The sequence below is a fragment of the Stenella coeruleoalba genome (assembly GCF_951394435.1).
Source record: "Stenella coeruleoalba genome assembly, chromosome: 18".
Lineage (NCBI taxonomy): Eukaryota > Metazoa > Chordata > Mammalia > Artiodactyla > Delphinidae > Stenella > Stenella coeruleoalba.
The window spans coordinates 2,627,457-2,643,939 of NC_137164.1; the positions used below are offsets into that span (position 1 = coordinate 2,627,457).

Consider the following 16,483-nt stretch of genomic DNA (forward strand, 5'->3'; position numbering starts at 1 on the left):
GTTGTTTTAAAATCTAATTTTCTGAATCCCAAACTAAGACCGAGACTAAGATTAAGTGTCCGCCCAGGGCCTTAAGTGAGAGGGTGACAGATATCAGACACTAGGTAACTCTTGGTTATCTGCTCGTTAATTACTTTAATTAAAGTACCGCTGTTTAATTGGCAAAGTCTAACAATGGAAATTTCAAAGAAAAGACAGTTTACTTAAAATTCTTAAGGACTTGTCACACTGCAAACAAAACACACTTTGAAGAAGTCACGCTCTCCCCCTGGCAGTGTCCTGGTGCTTCTCCGAACCATTCTGGATACTGGACCCCCGGTCTTCGGGAAGAACTGTGATTTCTCTAAGGGAGAGGCAATTATTACGTGCTGTCCTCTGGAGCCAGGGTGGATGAGGGGGCCTTTCCCGCTGGAATCACCCCGCAGTACCGCCAGGCCTTCCAGCTGGGCAGCAGATGACAGAGCTGCGCTGCGTGAGTCGCAGGCGTGCAGCGCGATTAGAGGCCGGGCCGCCCTGCTTCCCGGGGCGGGGCGCGCTCCCCGCGGGCGGTGCAGCCTTCCTGCCAGGCCCGGCGCGGTGATGTCATGGGATCCGCGGCTCGGCGAGATGAAAGGGATCCAGCGCGGCCCGCTGGCACCAGGCGCAGCTTCCAGCGCGCAATCAGGGCGCAACGTGGGGACCCGAGCGCTGCGGTCCCGCCACTCAGCCCGGGCGGGGGGCACCGCCGGGCCAACTGGGTGCAAGAAAAAAGGAGGAAAGCAACGTGATCCGGGTCAAACAAAAGAATCCGAGGACGGGGAGGGGGGAGGGCGACTACCTGCTGAAAGGAGCGTTCCAAGAGCCCTGCGCGCACACACGCAAACTTGGCCTGCCTTTGATGTGCTGCAACTGATCACCGATCAGATTACGGGCATTTCATCTCGCTGCTCGTCTGCCTTTGATCTGCAGGGTTCTTCTTCTTCTCCTGGATTGGAAGATTCGTCTGGGCTTGCGCTGACATACATTTTGGGGAAGGTAGAGCTTTTGGCCCAGAAGCGCTGCCAGGGAGAAGCTCAGCTGCCGAAAAGGGTGAGTACTGCAGAGAGTTCAGCACGCTGAAGGCACCGCGCTCATGTTTCGTTGTGGCTTTCAGTTCGCTTTTCCTGCGTGTGCTCAGAAAAGATGGTTTTAGTGCAGAGAGCACGAGCATTTGTGTGCTTGAGGACTATGTGTATGGATGAGAGGAAACACGATACTCGGTGCCGGCTTAGTAGTTTGTACAAAGGGTTTGCAATCTGTCGCGCACATTTTACTTGGAAATGAGTTGTTCCAACAGGACAGAAAGGGAGAGAGCTAACTTTAGCAATCACCCGCCGCTGCAGAGCCCGAGGTCTGTAGGCTGTAATTGCTCTAAGTATTTACAGGTTGCTTTACTTAGTAAACGGGCGGAGGAACTCTACTGGATGCCAATGTTTTCCTTGTTTTCTCATAGAAAAGAGTACAGTGCATCTCTGGCAATACTGTTTCTTTATTTATTCTCTCACCTCCAAGACTACAACCTATCAAATACATTTCCTTATGCAGTGTGCATCCTCAAAGGAATCACTGGAGAGGCATTCAAGTATGATTAAAGCCTTTTCTGGGTAAAACTGAAGAATTTTCAAACAGGGAGGTTGAAGTTGTGCTAAGTTTGTTTTAAAAAAAATCCTCTAGTGGTTTTCTGGAACCTTTGGCAATAGCACAAGCCTCATGTACAGAAACATTCACAGAGTTACTATTCCTAAATTAAAATGTACTTTCAATGTAGTGACAGCTGTTGTGAGTTAAAATTTGCCAACTCTTTATGAAAACTGAGTAATCAACAGTTATGATGTTACATACAGTTTTTAGCGACATTTTTACTTTAGTTGACGCTCAACATGGCAAAACCAAAATATATTGCTGTGCTGAATTTGAAAGTTAACTTGTTTTGTCAATTCAGTGATCACATGCGTGCACGCGTGCACACAGAGCGAAGTCTTTACATCGAGATGCAAGAAAATACAGTGGAAATGTAAGAGCACCATGTTCACATTAGTTCATTTTAATATTCTGGTCTTAATTTTGGGGGGTAAGATATTTATCATCACAATAGTCTATTTTAATGCTAGCCGAACCACAAAGAAAGTGTAAGTGATGAGAGAGATGGGTTATTCTTTAGTCTGAAATTCTGATGAGACCGGAAGGGCCTAATGAGTCTCATTTCACGTGTAATTAATTTTTCAGAGCCAATTAATTAAATTACTTTCTAAACTTTCCTCCTGATATTCTAAGGAGGATAATTAGCATTGTTTGCTTAATTTTAAAACTGATAGCAGTTAAGTGGAGATTATTTAAAACCATACCAAACTGACTATATTTTTAAGATGTGTCGGTGAGAATTTGAAAGATTTAACTGTTGTTTTTAGTCATGCCAAGAGAGGCATTTAAATTTTTATTCTACTGACAATGTGACAAAGCATGTTCACAAAATCCTGAATTATCAGCTTAGGTTGATTTTTTTCATTTATTTGCTGAAAAAGTCCTCTTTAAATCACAAAAGCAGTAGCAATGTTCACATTAGGATAAAGAAAATTAAACTTTTAAGATAATGACTGGAGAAGATGCCCAAAGAAATAGTGTGCTTAAGAACTCCGTCATTTAGTTCATGTTTGGGACTTAAAAAAATTTTTTTATGACTGTTTATTCTGCTACTAGGTTCATTCTAACAAACAGACTTCCTTCAACACAAAACAAAAGGGAGAATTAGCAATTATCTGATTAATTTAGGTTTTGTAGAAAACTAGCTTGGGCGAGTCAAGTCATTGACAATTCACTTCAGTGTCTGAATTAATTCAGTTAATTGTTTACTTCTTGTGTCTTGGTTGAGAAATGAAACAGATTGTATTTGATTTTAAAAGAAAGATGCCTATTGCTGAATGTACAGGTACAGTCTCAAAAGCTGTCTCTGAATGAATTTCCACCTGAAGATCTTGACTGTGATTTAAGAGGGGATACTCCATAAGACTTCCACTGAACGGAACCCTTACATTACATTTTTTAAGCACTTTCCTATCTGTTGCTTCAATGGCAGCTTTGTTACTGCAGAAAGGCCAAGACTTCAAAAGACTTATTTCTAGTCCTGATTCTGTCACTGATTAGCTATGTGACCTTAAGGGATTTGCTTCACTCCCCAGTGTTCTCATATGGGAAATGAGGGAGTGGATCAGATCATCCTCCTGAAATAAGCAGGGTGGAATTTTTATAGCCATCTTACAGATGAGGAAACTGAGATTGCAGAAAAGTCCCTTGACTTTCTTAACTAAGTTACATGGCCTGTTTTCCAAGTCCTGGTCCTGTGTCCTTCCCAGTTCACCATGGATATTTTCCAACACCTGCTAAAACAAATGCACTGCTGACTGGAGAACAGTTTGAAAGATCAAGATAACCACTTCCTTCTGCTATGCAGTTTTTGTTTCTGTGATAGATGTGTCAGTCAACTGGATTAGTCCGCTGACTTCCAACAGTTGCTTTTGCTTCCATATTTCTAACCAGTCTGAACACAATTACTGCTACACATAGTTTACCATGACATTTAAAATAATTTTCACAAACATTTAATATATCAATGCAATGTGGAATTATATATATTCGTGTGTCTATGTATATATACGTGTGTGCACATATATATATATTATGTACATCTTTTGACATTATATGCACATCTTTTTGTGTTTCCAAGGAATTGACACTTTCTTAGAAGATGTCAGTGGTGTGCATGAAAAGTTCAATAGTTAATTAAAGGCTGCTATTCCTCCAGGGAGATTCCCAGTGGGATTTTGTGAGATTTCAGTTTACATATTCAATATGGGCTGGTACATGATATATATTCCCTATTACATTTGATTATGTTAAGAATCCTTGAACATGTTTTCACTAACTCCTTCTGGGTTTTTTCTTGAAAAAAAAAAGGAATATATTTCTTGTGAATAAATTTATTTATTGACTATAAATTTTACACATATGCACTGCTCTCAAGGCCAAATATCTCTCATGTCTTATCACCCTCATAAAGGTTTCATATAAAGCTTTACAGATTATTACTTAGTAACATTCACTAATATTTATTAATGTGCTAGTTATTAATTCAATACTATTTATTGAGTACTTGTGTGCAAGGCACTCGGACGGTATTTTTCAGGACACCATCTCATTTAAATTTCCAGCGATTGAGTTTGTCATTCCAATTATACAGATGAGAAAAGTGAGGCTCGGAGGGATTAAATAACAGGTGCACGGGTCGCAGGGCTGGTTAAGTGGCACCACTAGAGTCTATCTGATTGCAATTCGGGTTCTTTTGTTCTAGGGCTGGGCAGTTAATTCCTTCTATTGTAAGAATTACATACAGCTGAACTTAATTGTTAGCAAACATTACAGCCAAAATTTGGCAAAAACGTGCTCTGTTTTTCTTTCTTTCCTTCTTTTGGTATATTTCATGAGCACTATTAGAATTTTTTGATAGGGTTTTCCATCAGTTGGCCTAGAATCTTCAACTATAAAGGACCTCAGGACGTAATTCATTCTTCCTCTGCTTCAGGACTGGACCACACTCAAGCATCCACCATTGGTCTGGCTGGTCAGACTCCCTGTGGATGGCAGGGCTGGTCCCAGGCACCCTGGAAACATTCAGAAACTGGTGTGCCTTTAAAGAGTGATTCTTTAAAATGTCAGCACCGTTTAGAGGAACGTGCTATGAAAGGGGGAGCAGGAGGAGGCTCCCTGGTGGCCATGCCTCATTCCCCCTCAACTGTCACAAGCCATTCAGCTTTGCTCCAAGCTGCCCCGCAGATCCACCCACTTGCTGAAATCACCACTCTGAAGTGACCAAGTCTCACATCCTTCGATTGAGAAGTACTTTAGCATCATCCATTGTGACTTAGATCTCTGGTGAGAAGGTGGAGGGAGGTGAGATGGGGGTGTTGAGTGACTTCATGAAACCATTTCTTCCAACACAGCCCACTCCCTTTGTGAGAAGAGTTCTGAGAAGTACAGCTTTGCCCATCCTGTTAATGGTCCCCAGGACCTAGACAGCCCTATGGCCTAGCCTCATGGGCTGCTGCCCTGCGAGCCTGTTCCTCAATTCTGCCACGTGCGGAAGAGTCCCCTGGATTTATCGGGAAGCAGAGAAGGAGAGTCAATGGGTCGTTTCTCCTCTCAGTAAACACATGAGAAGAGTCTGGCCAACGCAGTGTCATCAACTCACCAGGGTCAGTGCAAGTGCTGCAACTTACAGCACATTTGCTCTATAAATGTCACGAGTTTGACATCATATCAACTAAATAAATACCCTCCTTGGACTTTCCATGTGTATTAATTTAAGCATTCGTGGTACGGTGATGGTCATATTAGGGTTCAGGAAGCCTGGATTTTGGATCCTGTTTTGTTATTAACTTGGTGTGTGGCCTTGGGCAAGTGGCTTCCCATCAGGCCCCAGCCCTGCGCTGATAGTCTGATCGGCAGCGGTGGGTGCTGGGAATTACTTCAATAGCTGGGTCTTCGTTATTTTCCCCCTTATTTTCTTAACTATATTTGGCAAACTTCACAACTCTTTGAGATTGTGGCCCCCCATTTATTCATTCATTCAACCAATTTTTAATGAGTACCTACCACGTGCCAGGCACTGTGAACAAAGGGACAGAATTCAGGAGTCTCATGTAACTTGCTTTCTATTCCTTTTTCCCATGAAATAGTGCTTTACATGGAAATTACTAGAAAGTCAAACAATTTTCCATTAATTTTGCTTCCAGTGAGCTAGCTTATCACTGAAATTATTTTCTCAAGAAGTTTGTTACTTCATTGGTTCAACTTTTTTAGGAATACATTCTAAACAAATACACTGCGTATCAGCTTAGATATTGCTAAAACTAGCTTCAGAAAACCAACCCATAACATAGTCTTAAAAACAACACCTCTGCCGAGATCTTCCTAAGAATTTGGCTTTTTCAGGGAATTCGCTGGCGGTCCAGAGGTTAAGACTTCGGGCCGTCACTGCCGTGGGCCTGGGCGCAATCCCCGGTTGGGGAACTGAGATCCCTCAAGCCACAGCAGACAAAAAAAGAGAAAAATTTAGCCTTTTCACTAGAATTTCAATTCATTCATGATAGTCAGTGCTCTAAAGGGAGAGAATGCTTGCAGCCCTAATTCTAAGCATTGGTTTCATTCTGAAAGAGGCTGGGAGTCATATGATTCTTTTTGTACCACCACTGTGTCCTCTTTCCTTCAGACACTGTCCCCAGGTCACTTACACTCAAAGTGAGGTAAGTGGGGAGCATTTGTTAACTTAAGCGGCCTCTTCTTTAAAGAGTAAGAGGCACTTAACAGCTACGGTGCAGAGGTTCAGTGGCTCTCCGCTGTCGAATACCATTTCAGTTATCGATTTCTGATGCTTGGCGCTGTGTGCCTGACAAAAGGTACAGCCCTGCCAGCGGTGGCTGCCATGTAATGAGCACTTACTGTGTGCCAGGCACTGGGCCAAGCGCTTTAAATACCGCATCTTACTTAACAGCGACCAATGAAACAACTTATTTCAACGGTAGAAGATACAGAAAGTTGGGAAGGTCAAGGAACTTTTCCAAGGGCATGCAACCAGCCAACGGCCAGTTGGCCTCCAAGGCCAGAATATGCGATGCCAAAGGCTGTGTACGTTAATAGGATCTGTCCGCAGAGAGCTAGCAGCGGGCTCCCGGGGAAGAGCAGTCACGTACAGATGACATGCTGCAAGAGGGAGTGAACTACATAATGTGCCGCTGTCTCTAAGTAGAAAGGGAGGCCAGAGAAAAAACCAAGTAGTTCCTGCACTGGCAGATTAAATTCCTCTCAGAAAACACTTACTGAACATTCGCGTGAATGTCTGATACTATCGGGATGCAAGTTTGAGCAAAATATGCTGCTTCTCGAAAGCAGGACTGCTTTTAAGTCCTTGAGGAAGAAAGCTAAGTCACAGGAACTCCGGACAGGAGGGTGCTGTCATTGTGGTAAAAAGGCCTCAGACCTCGCCGTGACTCCTGGGAGCTGTGGCTTCTGAACTGGTCCCTTACCAACTCAGGGGAGGCAGCATAAAGAGGAAGCTTGGGGCGCAAAGGAAGGGCAAGTTCAGGGCACACAGGAGGCAAGGCACGCAGACCAGTTTGGCCAGAACTCCAAGTGTCCCGTCTAGAGGCAGGAAAGATAGAGCTGGAGATGTGGGTGGAGCCCAAACATGGAAATCCCTGACTGGAAGCCATTCTTCACTGTGAGGAATCTTTGTAAATCTTTTCATTGGACAGTGACCATGATGAAAGGCAGGGGGAAGCAGGACGGGTGGAACAGAGCAGCCGGGAGGGAGGTTCGAAGGGAGGTTTGACGGCGGGGCATTCAGGGGAAGGGTGCGGAGGGCCTGTTTGGCAGTGGACGGGGTGGTGGGATGAAGAGAAAACGAGGAGGAAGGGGTGAGTGTGTGAGACCTTAACAGAGAAGCAGCAGTAAGTCAGCTTAACCACGGTGGCGGGAGGATGCCCTGTGTGCTGGGCTCTGGGCTATGAAGAAAGCAAGCTGTGACCTCGGGAAGATGAGGTCTAATTAGACAAATAGGTCACTTCCATCTAAGGGCGAGCTTGTTAGGGAACCTTGGGCTGTGATGTGGTCCCAGATCACAGCTGACAGGTAGGCTGGGGACAGGCACACTCGCCTTGACGTTCAGGTAGGACAGTGCGTATCATTTGTAAATGGTTAAAAATAAGTCGTGATTGCGGTTTCTGTTCCGGCCATGACAGCCTTGAGGCTGACACTTGGAAGGATATTTTTAATGTAATTTTTACAAGTACCTAGTAGCGCATTCCCCGTTCTCAGTGCGGGGTCATGAGACGGGCGGATTGGTGACCAACTGTGACAACTTATTCATTCTCTCAACAAACATTTATTGACCGCTACCATGGGCCTTGCGGTATAGAAAGGAAACATGGGATTTGGTTCCATTCAAAGAGACGTGCAGGTGTGCCGGGGAAATCAGAACCAACACGGGAAGTGGTGGGCGCCCCTGCACCAATGCGGTGCGTGCGCAGTCTCTTGGGCTGGGGGGAAGTTTGTCCACTTACTCACTGGACGGATGAACGACAATTGCTTACATTCCTGCAGCATTGTAGTGCGGAAACCTATTTGTTCTGTACATGGTTCTTTTACTCCTTCCACTAAATCTGTGGAGCGGGCACCGTTAGCCTTGCTCCGTAAGCGCGCAAAGTGAAGTCTCGACACCGTCCTCGAGCCGCGTGTGGACGCACGAAGCCCGGACCTGCGCGGCCCACGATCCCCGGGGGCCTGGGCCGGACCGGGCTGTGCCCGCGCCGAGGCGGTGGACGCACCCCGACCTCTGGAGGCCAGTGTCCGGCGAGCGAAATGGGGAGGACCCGCCGGGAAAAGCATCTGCGAATGACGAGGCGGCTGATGGGCTGGGTCCTGGTGATTCGCACCCGCCGCGCACACGTGTCACATCGTTTCCCGGGCCTTTCCTGGCGCAGAGGCGGGCGCGGGGTAGAAGGTCACTGGCAGCGCAGAGGCACAAAGGCCTGGAAACAGGTCCAGGTGGACGCGAAGGCGTCCCCCTAGCCGCAGGCAGGTCCCCGACACAGCCCCGCTCTCCGTGGTCCTGGTGAGCCCCCTCCTTCCTACCCAGGTCCGCCAGCGGGATGCAGTCAGCAGCTCCCGCAGCCCGGGGGCCACCAGCGGCTGGACCGCGGCTTGGGGCACCCGGGGGACTGCGGGGACGCAGCCCGGAGCCCAGAGGGTGGGTGGTGGGCGGTGGTTCCGATGTGGGCGGGGCTCCAGGTGGGCGGGGCCGGAGGCGGTGGCCGTTGCCGGGCTACGGGGCAGCGCGGACCCGCGGCGCCTGGACGTGCCGGGTGTGCGCGCGCGGAGGGGACCCCGGCCCAGCTCCGCACCGAGTGCCGCGCGCTCAGCACGGTTCAGCGCGTACCGGAGCGTCAGATCGCCGCCGAGACCTGCGGAGCAGCCTCCAGGCACCCGGGAAGGTAAGTGCCTCGCCGCCCCCGGGGCCGTGGCGCCGCGCCGCGCGGCGGATCCGCACGGGACGCGCGCGGAGAGGAGGCAGCTGCGGGTGGAGGGAGGGGGTGCCGGCCTGGGCTGCTCGCGTGCAGAGTAGGGGGCGGGAGGACAGGGCCGGCGGAGGCGACTCCCGGGAAGGCTGACAGCAAGGCCACCGAGATGCTGCAGCTGGAGGCAGCGGAGGGTGTGAGCACCCCCCCGGCCCCCGTGGGCTACGGGAGTGGCCGCGCTGAGCCCCGCTGTGCAGGGATCTTGTAAATAGAAAGGCTGCATTTAGGCGAAGGTGCGTGAGTGTGTAAGTGTGTGCGCGAGTCTCTCCCGGGGCCTGGACGGGGGCGCTCCAGCCCGTCCTGGCGGGAAGCGGTCTGCAGGCCGGCCGGGCCGGAGGGAGCTGGGGAGGGGAAGGGAGGGCACTCGGAGGATGTGCCAGCAGCCCGTAGACACAGTGATGGGAAGGGCCGCTCTCACAGCCCTGGTCAAGGGTCTCATGCCATTTCATGGAACAGAAATTTAGCTCATACACTCTTGAGGATGACGTTTGGAAGCATCCAAATACAGCGATATGTTTTGATGGTAGCGAACTATGCGTCAAACCTGCAGTTACCATTGTAAGAAATCCAGGTCACTTTTTTTTTTTTTGCATTTTAATAAAAGCCCTCAATTTGCAAACAACGAAAAAACATAAGCGTTGTTCGATATTTCTTTAATTGATACAGTTTAACAAACTACTTATGAATGGGTGGTTTTTACTCCAATGACAGTTTTCCTTTACTAGAAGACGATTTCTTTATATAAACAGGAAACAGTTATTGTTAAATATGACTTCCGCAAACAGAAGGATTTATTTTAATATGTTGTTATTTCATGACCAGATACTTGTATGCAAAAGGGAAGATTATATTGCATTCGCTCAGGATTTACGCCATATGTTTTCTGTTGTACAGCTTCACCTTAGGTGTAGTTTAAAAGCATGTTTATTTCAAGCACGGCTTATTATCTAATTTAAACATACGTAACTAGAGGGGGTGAGAATAGAGTCCTTCCCTGGAAGACAGTTTTTGACAGTCATTCACAGAGATGTTGGTACTTAAAAAGAGTTTTTCTTCGCATAATATTTATTAAGTTTTGAGGATAATACAAAACACAGAAATGCAATTTCATTTTGAAAATACTGCCTTGACGTGAATACATAGTGCATTATCATGAGCTCTATGTTTGTTCCTTTTTAACCCATGGAAGTGTCTCATGACATCTACTTTGTTACTGAGGCCACATGGCTTTATTGACTTGGGAATGTTTTTCCATACTAAGTGCTAGCTCTAGGATGTTGTGTTAGCATTTTCTGGGACATTCATGGAAGTTATTTGTTTCTTTGATGGGAGTATTTTTAGGCTCTGAGTCCAGGCTGGATTTTGAATTTGAAAGGTAAGGACATAGGAAGACTTTTTATGCACTTGAAATTGCAATGTAAAGTACCTTTCCTATCCAGAAGACTTGAATAAGGAACACTGCTAAATTTAAGTAACCTTTAAGAGGCTTTTTAAAAGAACAGAAAGAAAATTTTTTTTTTACTTTAGATGGTCATCAAATTTAATTTATATATAATGTGTTTGTACATACATGTAATAATCACATGCTGTGCTTAATATGTTCATTTAATTTACTAGTTGTAGCTCTAATATGTGAATCCAGGGTATGTTGGGGACATTTGAAACCTAAGTGAGGAATTCTGCTAACATGAGGAGAAGATTCTTCTCCTTTTTCACCTATTTAAATCTCTGAACCCAAGCTTAACCCAATCCTCTGCCACCAGTTCAACCATTCAAAATATAACACAGCACAAAAAACTGAAGGCATCTTTAATGAAGAAAGCCAAGTCCTCTTAAATCTGATGAATCAATATTTAAAGTCAAGCATTTAAAAATCTGGAAAAGGCCAGCATGCTCTGTCTGTTGACAACAGGTTGAATAAGAATACCCACCTCGAATAAATGTACACCCCAAATAAAGAGACAGCTGCTTATGGGATAAGGGAGCCAGGAACAGTTAGACAGTTCAAGGCGTTTGTCTCATGGCAGCGGATTCTTAAACGGTCAGAGCCTGTCTAAAATGACCTTCTGGCTGAAGAAAAAGAACAGTCAAGCAGTGGAAACGCAGTTTCCTTTCATGATTTACCGGCTGAGCAGTGAATTCATTCATCGTATTTTATCTGTCTCAAATGTTTACATTTAAAAGTAAGATGTTTAAACAGTATTGGGTTATCGTCTAGTCCACACATCACAGAATAGGTACCTTTTAAATTGACGTTTTAAGACCTGGGTTTTTAAAAAGAGAACAACCAACCTCAGCAATTATATAAGACGAAGGAGCTTGTCCACCTCAAGATTAGATGTTATTCAGCCAACTGTTCCCCTCCGTCTGCGTCTGCTCGGATGGCTCTAATCTGAGGAAATTCTAAAAGAATGGAGGCCTCTTATAATGGAGAACACTACACATGTTACAAAGAAGGACTTTGGAATCTATCCAGGCTTCTAAAATAAAAATTTAAACAGCCGTGTTGTAGACATTATTACGCACAATTCTCTAGAATAGATTGTGTCAATGTTTGGGGTCCCCTCAGACCTTGATGCTACAATTGTCCTATTTGTATTTTAGGATTGAGAAACATTTGTGAATTGGGGGAAGAGTACATCAGTTACAAGACGCTTGTTGATTGAACATTATGAGAACACTACGACTGATTTTCCTAAAGCAAAAATGACAGCACCTACAACTCAGCGAAATGAAAAGAATTAGTCTCAAAAAACCATATCCGGGGCTTCCCTGGTGGCGCAGTGGTTGAGAGTCCGCCTGCCGATGCAGGGGACACGGGTTCGTGCCCCGGTCTGGGAAGATCCCACATGCCGCGGAGCGGCTGGGCCCGTGAGCCATGGCCGATGAGCCTGTGCGTCTGGAGCACAATGGGAGAGTCCACAACAGTGAGAGGCCCGCGTACAGCAAAAAAAAAAAAAAACCATATCCTAGGTTAAGTTCTGTTCAAAAAAATTATAGGAGCCTGACAGTGACTGGCCCCTAATGTTTTTGAACTTTGGAGGAATTGAAGATATTGTATTTGGCAACAGAACATTTTAAAGCTTGTAGAGTTTTTAGTAGAAGATATTTTTTGACTTGAAAAGGGAAATCATTCTCATTTCCCAGCCAACAACAATATGTATATTTTTATTACCACATACCTTCGTGAGCTTCCTAGGCTACAAAAAGGGATGCCAACCCTACTGTGTAGGAAGAACAATTTTCAGGATATAGTGAAATTGAAGACAGAGATAAAGAACAGCTAGAGGCTAGGGGTTATTGCCCCGTTTGGAAATAGCAGTACCCTAAATTTCTAATTAATTTTTTACCGTAAGGTAGATAGCTAGTGGGAAGCAGCCGCATAGCACAGGGAGATCAGCTCGGTGTTTTGTGACCACCTGGAGGGGTGGGGTAGGGAGGGTGGGAGGGAGACGCAAGAGGGAAGAGATATGGGGACATATGTATATGTATAACGGATTCATTTTGTTATAAAGCAGAAACTAACACACCATTGTAAAGCAATTATACCCCAATAAAGATGTTAAAAAAAAGAAAATTAATTTTTTACTCTCTTCACATATGGGACTGACGTTATTCGCAGCCATTTATGATTCTGTTCCACCATTAAATGTAAAAGGCTCTATGTGTGGCGTTGGCGTCATTTCCGTGCTGATTTTATAAATTGTAAGCCTGCCAGTGTACTTTAATGTTGATTTCTTTAAAAATATTTCAGCTTGTTGCATATTGGAAAAATGTATGAGTTGGTTGTACCTTCATGACCTAATAATGTTCATACAGTTCTGCTAGATGAAAATGTTTACATGTTGCATGCCCTGTGTGCTGGATGATAAATCAAATGGCTTTGAAGGGATGGGGGCAAAATAAAAGAAAATTAAGCAACTTATTGTGAAACGAATTATCCAGATTTTTTTGAGTTATTTCAGATTCATATATTTTGGTCATTTATAAGATCACAAATAAAGACTATTCTCAAAAAGGTTACTGAATCGTTAAAATTAGGAAGATACATACCAGCTCTTCCTCTTGGTGATCTTTGTTGATACTATAGACCTGTATTCAGAAATGGGGGCCTCACCTGAATTGTGTGCTACCGCCAACACTTACAGTTCAAGCTCGAGCTGTGGTCGCACAGATTTTCCCCTATATCATTTTATCCCTTACAACAGCCCTAAGAGTAAAAATGTTATCCCTAGCTAATGAATTTCTTCATGTATTCAGCATACGTTGGGCACGTATTTTGGGTGAGTTACCGTTCTAGAGGGAAATCGCAGTTCTTGTCATGAAGTCCTCAGACCCTAACTGATGGTAAACTCAGACGGCTTGGTTATGATGAATGAAGGAAGGTTGCCCCCTGTGACGACAGGGAGGAGTAGAGACTGGAGCACCAGACGCCTATGTTCTTCTATGGCTGGGACAACAGATGCTCAGCTGTAGCTCATGTTGCCTTAATGTGGGACTCATGGATGCCAGGCTTTCTAATTTTTCAGGAAAATGCTTCTTTTTTAATATTGAAAACTTGCTTTTTTTTTTTTTTTTTGCGGTACGCGGGCCTCTCACTGTTGTGGCCTCTCCCGTTGTGGAGCACAGGCTCCGGACGCGCAGGCTCAGCGGCCATGGCTCACGGGCCCAGCCGCTCCGCGGCATGTGGGATCTTCCCGGACCGGGGCATGAACCCATGTCCCCTGAGTCGGCAGGTGGACTCTCAACCACTGCACCACCAGGGAAGCCCATTGAAAACTTACTTTTAAAATTAAGTGCTGTACTGACAGAAGGAAACGATGCCTCCTGGCGAGATGCAATACAAGAGCTACAAAGAGAGAGAAGGAACCAGATGATCATCCTGTGAGACAGAGAGATATCCAGGGTGCTGTGGAAGCACCAAGGAGGGTTCCTGTGCCAGATGTAGGGAGACCCCGGTTTGACAGATTTAGGGAAGGCATGGTAGATGAGGCACAGTGTATAGGAGAGCCCCAAGGCAAAAGACGGGCGGCAGTGGAGGGACCGGCAGGTTGAAGCCGCCACCGCGGTTCAGATCCAGGGCGCTGCCCCTCCGCAGCTGCTCCCAGAAACCCTGAGCTTTGCCTGGCGACGCACCAGCCCAGGTCTTCAGGATCTGGACGAGGAAGGGAAGGGGGCTGCACTTCGTTTCAGCATCTGTTGGATTTACCCCGTCTAGAGGCTGGCCAATCAGGACGCCTCCCTGTTAGTTACCATTCATTCAGATGCGCAGGCTAAGCAGGTTAACTTGGTAAGCAGCCACTTTCTCTGCCGCCTAACAGAGTGTTTGCCAGCTCTGTGCTTTGGGCTCCCACCTCTTCTTTTTTGCTTGCCTGGTTCTCCTGACACCTGCTTGCGTTTGCTGTAGAGCAGCTGGTGAGGCAGGAATGCCACACACCTAGATTCCTGTAAACCAGCATCCTTGGTCTTCTCCTGATATTTAGGCAAACTGAAAACCCTTGTGGGCCCATCGTACATAATCTCATAATGTGTGTATCTTGTGCTTGACCACCCCTCCCCCAAATAAACAGAACCCGGAATTCCATCTATAAAAGCATTTCTTTACCTTGGCCAGACCCAGAAGTTAAAAGCAATTTCAGTAAATACCTTTTTATGGCCTTGTTTTTATTTTAAATATTATTACTTAAATGCTTGTTATTTCATTAACTTTTCCTTCTTTTTATGAATGCCAGAGCATTTCATAAGGTATTTCATTTGTTTCCAGGAAATTCAAGGTCACGCTTATAACACTGCGAGGGCTAAATTGTTTATTTCTAAACAGTCTGTGGCCAGGTGGCATGAAAAGTCTCCGCAGCCCTGCTTAGCTGGGAGTCCCTGCAAAGCACACCTGTGCGGCGTCCTCCCCCAGATGGCATCACCTCCTTTCAGGCACCTAATAACCGCTTCATCAGAGTTGGTGTTCATTCAGCATGTTACGTGGTTACATAGCTTTGTTCGTGTTGACCAGTTGGATGTAGTCCTTCTGTGCTAAGTGGGAGGGACTTGGATGCTCAGTGTGGAGGGTACAGCCCTTAGTCAAGCTGGCAGAGCGCCAGGGCCCTGCCTCGGGGTCACCAAGCGTGAATTTGCTTTGGTTTCCACTGTTTCTAGTACATGTGTCCTTCGGCCCTCCGCGTTCTCCCCATTGTGTGGGGATAAAGATCTGCTTTAGAGGGTAGGTAGTAAGGAAAGAAGCTGTACTTCTTCTGAAGCACTGACACAGTACTTGGTACCATGAATGCTAAGTTCACACTGACCCTGTTCTCAGTCTTCGAACGCTCTCTGCAGCCTCAATCCAGAGGCCTGAAACGCTACCTGCCCCTCGATTACGACTGTCTGCATCATGTCCCACATTTGTCCAGAAGGTTGCAGCCTTCAGGGACTGTCACACATACTGGACCATTTGCTCCTCAAGAATAATATCACTAACAGTGGCGGCCACCATTGCTAATGAGTATTGAGCACTTATTCTGGGCCAGGAACAGTCACATCTCCCAGCTGTTAAGCTCACTTATTCCTCACAGCCGTCCAGGAGGCGGTACTGTCACGACGCCCAATTCAGAGAGAAGGAAACAGACTTGGGTGAGGTCCACAGCGAGTAAGTGATGCTCCCAAGAACAGCAGGAACCACGGCAACATCAGCTTTCACCGTGGGTAAAACCATGAGCTTTTAGTCTGTCCCAGGCCCTGGGCTACGCATCTTACCTGCGTTATTTCAGCAGACCCTCAGCTCACCCCATGAAAAGGGGTCTGTTTTTGTCTCTGTAGATGTGTGGTCTCAGAGTAACTTTGCTAAGAAATGGGACTGAAAACCCAGGTGTTCCGGTTGCCATTTTCCTGTGACCATTCTCAATAACGCCCAGGCTGTTTTCAGTTATGGTGGGTTTACCTGCAGAAGACTACTGGAACTTGGCCTTTATATCACCCTGACGGCTCTCAGGATCACCCACCCAAGTCTAAATTACATCCCAGCCTCTTGGTGTAAAAAGCCAGGTTAAACAAGAAGCCACAGAAAACAGAAGTGGCGTATTTCAGTGGCACAGTTCAATCCCCAGCTCCCAGTGTAAGAAATCTTCTGTGAAGCGCTGCTTGCGTATTTTAAGCCAATTAGGATTTTTAAAAATATGTCACTATATCATTTAATCCTGTGTCCTAATCTAGGGCACTGAATGCCTTGAGAAGGCAATAAGATTTTATATAAATCCGAAACAGAATGTTTATTTTATCCTGTTCACCACAGAAGCATTAGATCTGTTACGTGCAAACAAATGTCAGGTGTTTCCCACAATGTATTTTTCATT

The 16,483-nt window shown here is 45.9% G+C and overlaps 1 protein-coding gene across 2 annotated transcripts in view; it reads left to right on the forward strand.

Annotated features, from left to right (window-relative positions):
• Window positions 1–16,483, forward strand: part of TNFRSF19 (TNF receptor superfamily member 19) — a 169,507-nt gene that overhangs the window by 79,086 nt on the left and 73,938 nt on the right. For both annotated transcript variants that reach the window (XM_079903010.1, XM_079903009.1), the window contains exon 4: window positions 949–1,068. The gene's annotated coding sequence lies outside the window, so the exon portion shown is untranslated. The remainder of the gene's footprint in view (window positions 1–948; window positions 1,069–16,483) is intronic.